The 8,194-nt window shown below is 43.3% G+C and overlaps 1 long non-coding RNA gene across 1 annotated transcript; it reads right to left on the bottom strand.

The window, feature by feature from the left end:
• Positions 1 to 2,477: 2,477 nt before the first annotated feature.
• LOC116362898 (uncharacterized) lies at positions 2,478 to 5,745 on the bottom strand. The gene is made up of 5 exons (XR_004207798.1): positions 5,623 to 5,745; positions 5,412 to 5,469; positions 5,172 to 5,257; positions 4,647 to 4,743; positions 2,478 to 2,850 (listed from the first exon to the last, which is right to left on the bottom strand). It is a non-coding gene; the product is annotated as an uncharacterized LOC116362898 (long non-coding RNA).
• Positions 5,746 to 8,194: the final 2,449 nt, after the last annotated feature.

Raw genomic sequence — 8,194 nt, 5'->3', positions numbered from 1 at the left:
AACCACTCGCTGTCTGGTAGACACACCTCTCCTAGTGTTCCACAGTAAACCACTCGCTGTCTGGTAGACACTCCTCTCCTAGTGTTCCACAGTAAACCACTCGCTGTCTGGTAGACACACCTCTCCTAGTGTTCCACAGTAAACCACTCGCTGTCTGGTAGACACTCCTCTCCTAGTGTTCCACAGTAAACCACTCGCTGTCTGGTAGACACTCCTCTCCTAGTGTTCCACAGTAAACCACTCGCTGTCTGGTAGACACACCTCTCCTAGTGTTCCACAGTAAACCACTCGCTGTCTGGTAGACACACCTATCCTAGTGTTCCACAGTAAACCACTCGCTGTCTGGTAGACACACCTCTCCTAGTCAATGATCTCCGGCAGTTCCACAGTAAACCACTCACTGTCTGGTAGACACACCTCTCCTAGTCAATGATCTCCGGCAGTTCCACAGTAAACCACTCACTGTCTGGTAGACACACCTCTCCTAGTCAATGATCTCCGGCAGTTCCACAGTAAATCGTTCATTCCCTCTTTATCTCTTTATCTTTGGTATTATAAACTGTCAGTAAACTAAGTTGTTAATGAGAGTGTTTGGGGTTGTAACAAGGACGTTATTTAATCAGCTAGCTCCGTCACCCGCCGAGACCCAGCATCAGTCAGGGAAGAGCTGATTCCAAAGCTTTAATGAGATTTCCTTCTAAATGTACGATGAATAAGGACCCTGTTAACCAGGTCCGTGTGGATAGAACCTAATGAAAAGAGTCTTTCCCAGCAGATAATGCATCCCTCTGAAAAACAGAACTGTTTTGGACAAATCATTTCTTTAATTTAAAACGTTTCACTGAAGATACTGTGCAGAACTTGGAAAGTTGTGTATGGAGACATGATCAGCATTGGCTTAATAACAGGAAGTGTGTTTACTTGGATTTACTTTTTACACACACACACACACACACACAAAGACACACACACAAAGACACACACACAAAGACACACACACACATCATGCCTCATGATGGAGTTTTGCTCTGTTCAAGTAGACTGTGATTTTGCTGTGGTCTGATAGGGGTGTCAGTGGGCTGACTGAACGCTCTGAGAGACTCTGGGTTGAGGTCAGTGATAAAGTAGTCTACAGTACTACTGCCAAGAGATGAGCTATAGGTGAACCTACCATAGGAGTCCCATCAAAGCCTACCGTTGACTATGTACATACCCAGCGTGCGACAGAGCTGCAGGAGTTGTGACCCGTTTCTGTTGGTTATGTTGTCATAGTTGTGCCTAGGGGGTATATGGGGGTGGGAATGCTGTCACCTGCAGGCAGGTGTTTGTCCCCCTGTGTGCTGAGGGTGTCAGGTTCTTGTCCGGTTCTGACATTTAGGTCGCCACAGACTATTACATAACCCTGGGCCTGGAAATGATTGATTTCCCCCTCCAGGATGGAGAAGCTGTCTCCATTAAAGTATGTGGATTCTAGTGGGGGGATATAGGTAGCACACACGAGGACATTTTTCGCTGTTAAGATAATTTCCTTTTGAATTTCTAGCCAAATGTAAAATGTTCCTGTTTTGATTAATTTAATGAAGTGAGTTAGGTCTGCTCTATGCTAAATTAGCATACCCCCTGAGTCCCTTCCCTGTTTCACACCTGGTAGTTTGGTGGATGAGACGACCAGCTCTCTGTAACCTAGAGGGTAACCAGTGGGTCCATCTCCTCTGTACCATGTTTCTTGTAGGATGACAATGTCTGTATTTCTGATTTCTTTGATGAAGTCCAGGTTTCTTCTTTTTAGGCCAAAGGCAGATGACCTCAGGCCTTGGATATTCCAGGATGATATAGTGAAGGCTTTGTGTTCCAATAAAGTGTCCAATGTTGTTGGTTGTGTGGTTTGGCCTCAGGCTAGTAAGTGTGAGCAGAGCCTGCTGAGCATCTGGTACATGCCATTGGCTTGGGCTAGTGTAAGAGTGGGGGTTGGGCCTGTTTGCCTGCTCACTGCCTGGGCGTAGGTGTGACTTCCATGTTGAGGTTCTTTGCGGGGGTGGGGTACATGGGATGTGCAGGAGGGGCATAGATCTGATCTGAGGGGGCCAAAATGTAATGAAACATGTAAAACAAGGTAGGCAGAATCAGAATGTGGACAAGATCAGGACACACTTTGGTGTGTGTGTGTGTGTGTGTCTGTGTGTGCAAAACAGCAAATGTCCATTCAGGTCTACTGAAGTCAACAGCTAAAGGTTTCACGTACCACTGGACCTATGGGCTGTGTGTAAAATAACCGTTCACAGGGCAGAACATTATATCCATCCCTCCCCCCACCCTTCTCTTTCTATCTCTCTATATCTCCCCCTCACTCTCCCCCCTTCCTCTCTCTCTTGCTGTCTCTCTCTCTCTTTCTCACACACATGGATGGATGCCCATGTGTCTGGTAAGGATCCAACATGCATCTAATCGCAACAAAAGTGAGGACAGATACACAGAAATATGTTTCAAAGTACTTTAATGACGTGAATCAACTCAATCAACTCTGGCACAACTGTCTGTGTGTGTGTGTGTGTGTGTGTGTCAGATGACAAAGTGTGAGAAGTGTTCTTGTCAATTTCTGTGGGTGACTGACATCATTGAACTCTCTTTGCAGAAAAAGTTTGTGCATGTGACATCATCGCTATGTCTGTTTCTGTTTTAGTCCAACCAGTCACACCTCCTTCTCTGCACTGTGACGGCACAAACGGCACACGATGACATCACAATTCCAGTCCGTCTCTCTCTGGCTGCTTCTTCTCTCTGGTCATCCATCCACTGGGGGGCAGAAGTCACAGACCGGCTGACTCAACACATCTCTGGTGCTGCTTCAAACTGAAACAGACGAGAGACAGGTGTAAACAACAGACAGAATAAATTAGAGATAGAAAGAGAGAGAATGAGAGAGATGAGGGAGAGAGAAAAAGATAGGAGGAAGAGGAGGAGGAAGAGAGTAGGGCAAGAGTGGGGGTGATGTCATACCGACAACATTCCACTGACTCATGAGAACAGAGCTGGGAGCTAAGAATCATTCTATTACACAAAGAATCATTCTATTACACTAAGAATCATTCTATTACACAAAGAATCATTCTATTACACAAAGAATAATTCTATTACACAAAGAATCATTCTATAACACTATTACACTAAGAATAATTATATTACACTAAGAACCATTCTATTACACGAAGAACCATTCTATTACACGAAGAACCATTCTATAACACTAAGAACCATTCTATAACACAAAGAATCATTCTATAACACTAAGAACCATTCTATTACACTAAGAACCATTCTATAACACTAAGAACAATTCTAGAACACAAAGAAGCAATTCTATAACACTAAGAACCATTCTATTACACTAAGAACCATTCTATTACACTAAGAATCATTCTATTACACTAAGAACCATTCTATTACACTAAGAACCATTCTATTACACTAAGAACCATTCGATAACACAAAGAATCATTCTATTACACTAAGAACCATTCTATTACACTAAGAACCATTCGATAACACAAAGAATCATTCTATTACACTAAGAATCATTCTATTACACTAAGAACCATTCTATTACACTAAGAACCATTCGATAACACAAAGAATCATTCTATTACACTAAGAATCATTCTATAACACTAAGAATACATAAAGGAGGAGGAGGAGGAGACTAAGAGGGGTAAACAGAACAGTGGCATTAATCACATAATATTTCTACTAATAAAACATACAGACCCACCGCCTATAATTCATTAGGCATTGTGTCATTACAGAGAGAGAGATTGGCTGAGGAGTTGGAACAAAATGCACCCTAAATGGCACCCTATTCCCTAAATAGTGCACTTCTTTTGACCAGGGCTTATAGGGCTTTGGTCAAATGTCGTGCACTATATAGGGAATAGGGTGCCATGCTATTTAGGGCACAATACCAGTGTGGTTACAAAGAGAAAGGAGAGAGGAATTGGCTGAGTCAGATTAGACACCCGAGAGATTAAACTCAATGGAATCACTCGGAGCCTTTCAGAAACCAACACCAATCAATACATGGACCGACCGACCGGCGTTACTCTATAATGTAGATGGACAGAATGCAGTGTTGCATTCCATTCTCAGGCAGCTGGTTCCAGTCCATTTAGCCCTCTGAACCACTTTGTGTGTGTGTTAGAACCTCACCAACCTGGCACTCTAGCCAGCCAGCCTGCCACTCACAATCTGGCAACCCAGCAGTGACCCTGTTCTTACATAATATGTTAACCAACCCTTCAGCTAGTAAGCCAGCTAGCCAGCCTCTCCCTGCCCAATTTGGCAACCCAACCAGCCAGCCTCTCCATTCCCAATCTGGCCACCCAGCCAGCCAGCATGTCCATTACCAATCGGGCAACCCAGCCAGCCAGCCTCTCTCTACCCAATTTGGCAACCCAGACAGCCTTTCCCTTCCCAAACTATGTGTGTGTGTGTGTGTGTGTGTGTGTGTGTGTGTGTGTGTGTGTGTGTGTGTGTGTGTGTGTGTGTGTGTGTGTGTGTGTGTGGAGGGGGGGGGGGCAGTAGATGTCAGGATTATAGGTAAAGATAGAGGTATAGACCGACCAACTGACTGACAGATAGACAGACTCACTCACTTGTTTTGGTGTCTGGAGCCCTGGAGATGTGCGTAGTACTGTTCTATTGAGTTCAGAGTGACATCACACACACTGCAGCTGCAACTGCTCCTCAAACCTGGAGGTACACAGGAACACACAATGGAACTGAATCAAATGATTGGAAATGGATCACAATGGAACCAAATCAAATTATCGGAACATGATCACAATGGAACTGAATCAAACGATTGGAACTTGATCACAATGGAACTGAATCAAATGATTGTAATTTGATCACAATGGAACTGAATCAAATGATTGGAACACCTGTCTCCTATGGACACGTCCTGGACTCCTGTGATATGATCTCTGTCTATTCATACAGGGCCGGACAGAACTAATCAGTTGGACGGGCATTTGATTTCCATTGGGGGCCACTTTGTTCCACACAACCTCCTATGTGTGAACTCTTGAGTGTAATTTAACTGTAAAAATGTATTCCCTTTTTAATGTGGCACGAACACAATCTGATTGTCAAACAAATCACTTCAAAAAGTAGGTTACCTTCACACTTTCGTCCAATATAATCCCACGATCCGAACAGCGCACTGTGCACCTGCCACCTTTCCTTCAATTTCAGTGGTGTAGTGCTATGTTTTTAGGTGAGGGAGCGCAAAATATACTTTTTTTAAACGACATCTTAATTTCTCAATTAAAGTTTGTACCGACAGATGTCATTGTAGAACAGGCCTATGCATACCATTTATCTTCAAATGTTACCCTCAAACACCAAGTTAGGCATACCTCATTTCGAAATAGGCCCTCATCACTGACAAGTGTTAATTCACTCAGGAAACAGCGCCTGAAATGATAAAATAACTGCTAATAGTTATTTAACACAATCTGCTTTAATTCACTCAGGAAACCACGCATAATATCATATAAGAACGGCTAAGAGTAGGTTAACGCTGTCGCGTTAATGTCCCGGTTCCCTGAGGCTCGTTTTGGCTCCTACCGTGAATAGTTAACTTGACCAGCCATAATACAGCAAGCAGGAATAATTTGAGGAGAATCCAGTCATCAGGGACACTCTCACTCTCTCGCTGCTGTGTCCCCGCGCGAGGTTGCGCCCCAAACATGACATCAGGCCTGTCCGCGACGCGCATAGCAACGGTCTACCTGCTTCCCTACCAACAACATTTCAGACAAGTCGCACGGCGAAATGGACGAAAAGGAAAGGTGGAGCAGAGAGGGAGAGAATTAAAAGAGAAAGGCCCTTGCCACAGACGCAGCTAAATGCTGCAAAAATAAGTGACATGTTCGCCAGTAAGGGACCAGGTCAGTCAAAAACACTAGCTAAAACACACACACCCAGCATGGTTAGCTAAGTAGCCCAGCTAATAATAGTGGCACAACTGCCGGTCGGCTAAACAGTTTGCACGTCTTCGTGGATAAGTTGTATCATTGGGTAGTAGCTACTAAAAACAATTGGATACCACGAAATTGGGGAGAAAAGGGGTAAAATAAAAATGAGTGCAACATAGCGATCATAATATGATATTGAAGGCAATATGTTTCAACTAGTAAAAAAAATGGTAAACCTGGACTATGGACTTGCCAGCATTGGGTCATGACTCATGCCACATCAGCTAGGGAAAGTGCACATACACTGTACAGCGAAACAGGCTACAGTAACCTAACCATGAACGTAACACAGTAGCCTGTGTGACACAGCGCAGACAATGACAAAGATCATTAGCGCCATTAGTACCAGCATTACTACAATAATATACAGCTCTGGGAAAATTCAAGACACCACTCTTAGTTATTTCCAGAGCTGTATTAATGTAGCCTACTGATACACTAATGATAGTGATGTATGATAATAGAGTATTTTCTTTGTAAAGGTGGAGAAGGAAGCAGCAGCACTAGAGAGGTGGAGAAGGAAGCAGCAGCAGCACTAGAGAGGTGGAGAAGGAAGCAGCAGCAGCACTAGAGAGGTGGAGAAGGAAGCAGCAGCAGCACTAGAGAGGTGGAGAAGGAAGCAGCAGCAGCACTAGAGAGGTGGAGAAGGAAGCAGCAGCAGCACTAGAGAGGTGGAGAAGGAAGCAGCAGCACTAGAGAGGTGGAGAAGGAAGCAGCAGCAGCACTAGAGCTTCAGGTGCTCCTGCAGAATTGGAGGTGGTGGTCAGTTCAGAGTCAGACTCAGAGCAGGAACCTTCAGGTACAACGTAAGAGCACAACCCTAAACATGTAGGCTATGATTTTAGATTCATATGTTCTTTATTTATGAGATTATCTGTAGGACTGTAATCGGGGTGCAGACAATCGATGACTGCACAAGTAATACAAGTTTAAGTTTAGGTTATTTACAATGTTAGTCTCATTCTGCAGAGCAGCCAGATGTGCAGAGAGAGAGAGAGAGGTTCAGAGCCCAGTACATGGAAATATAGAAAGGGACAGTGAAAGCACTGAAAATACATTTGATAATTTTTCCTGTCCTCAGTCCAAGGATTTTGACTTATTTTTTCAGTACCACCCAAAACAAAGCCCCCAAAGAGTGATTCCCAATGTATTCCACTCCAATGATGTCGCAAACAGAAAATGGCTGACATTCTATGAAGTAACTCACTACTTGTTCTGCTCAGTTTGTCTTGCATTTGCAAAACCTTCAGCCAGTGATAGTGCATTTGTTAAAGGAGGCATGCAGGCCTGGAAACATGCCCATCAGAGAGTACAGGAGTTTCTTGAGCTTATATTGTTGCTAAGCATGCAAACTCAGTGTTCGGATAGGCTACTTGTTGATCAGTCTCAAATGTTTGTATTTTGTAATGTGGAATCCTGAATTATTGTTTCAGAGCCTGATATCATATAAGAACGTCTAATAGTTAACACCGTCTGCTTTAATCCACTCAGGAAACAGAGCCTGATATCATATAAGAACGTCTAATAGTTAACACCGTCTGCTTTAATCCACTCAGGAAACAGAGCCTGATATCATATAAGAACATCTAATAGTTAACACCGTCTGCTTTAATCCACCCAGGAAACAGAGCCTGATATCATAGAAGAACGTCTAATAGTTAACACCGTCTGCTTTAATGATAATTCTTCACGTTTTACAGGTGAAAGGTCCAAACTGCACGTCAATAATTTGATGTCAATCAGTTTCATGGGAACATTCGTTTAGATCTTCTTGAAAGACTTAAAGCAGATGGTGTTAACCTACTATTAGCCGTTCTTATATAATATCAGGCTCTGTTTCCTGAGTGACTTAAAAAGCAGATGGTGTTAACCTACTATTAGCCGTTCTTATATAATATCAGGCTCTGTTTCCTGAGTGACTTAAAGCAGATGGTGTTAACCTACTATTAGCCGTTCTTATATAATATCAGGCTCTGTTTCCTGAGTGACTTAAAGCAGATGGTGTTAACCTACTATTAGCCGTTCTTCTATGATATCAGGCTCTGTTTCCTGAGTGACTTAAAGCAGATGGTGTTAACCTACTATTAGCCGTTCTTCTATGATATCAGGCTCTGTTTCCTGAGTGACTTAAAGCAGATGGTGTTAACCTACTATTAGCCGTT

Source organism: Oncorhynchus kisutch, unplaced genomic scaffold (assembly GCF_002021735.2).
Source record: "Oncorhynchus kisutch isolate 150728-3 unplaced genomic scaffold, Okis_V2 scaffold898, whole genome shotgun sequence".
Taxonomy (NCBI): domain Eukaryota; kingdom Metazoa; phylum Chordata; class Actinopteri; order Salmoniformes; family Salmonidae; genus Oncorhynchus; species Oncorhynchus kisutch.
This window is presented reverse-complemented; position numbering and strand designations above follow the sequence as displayed.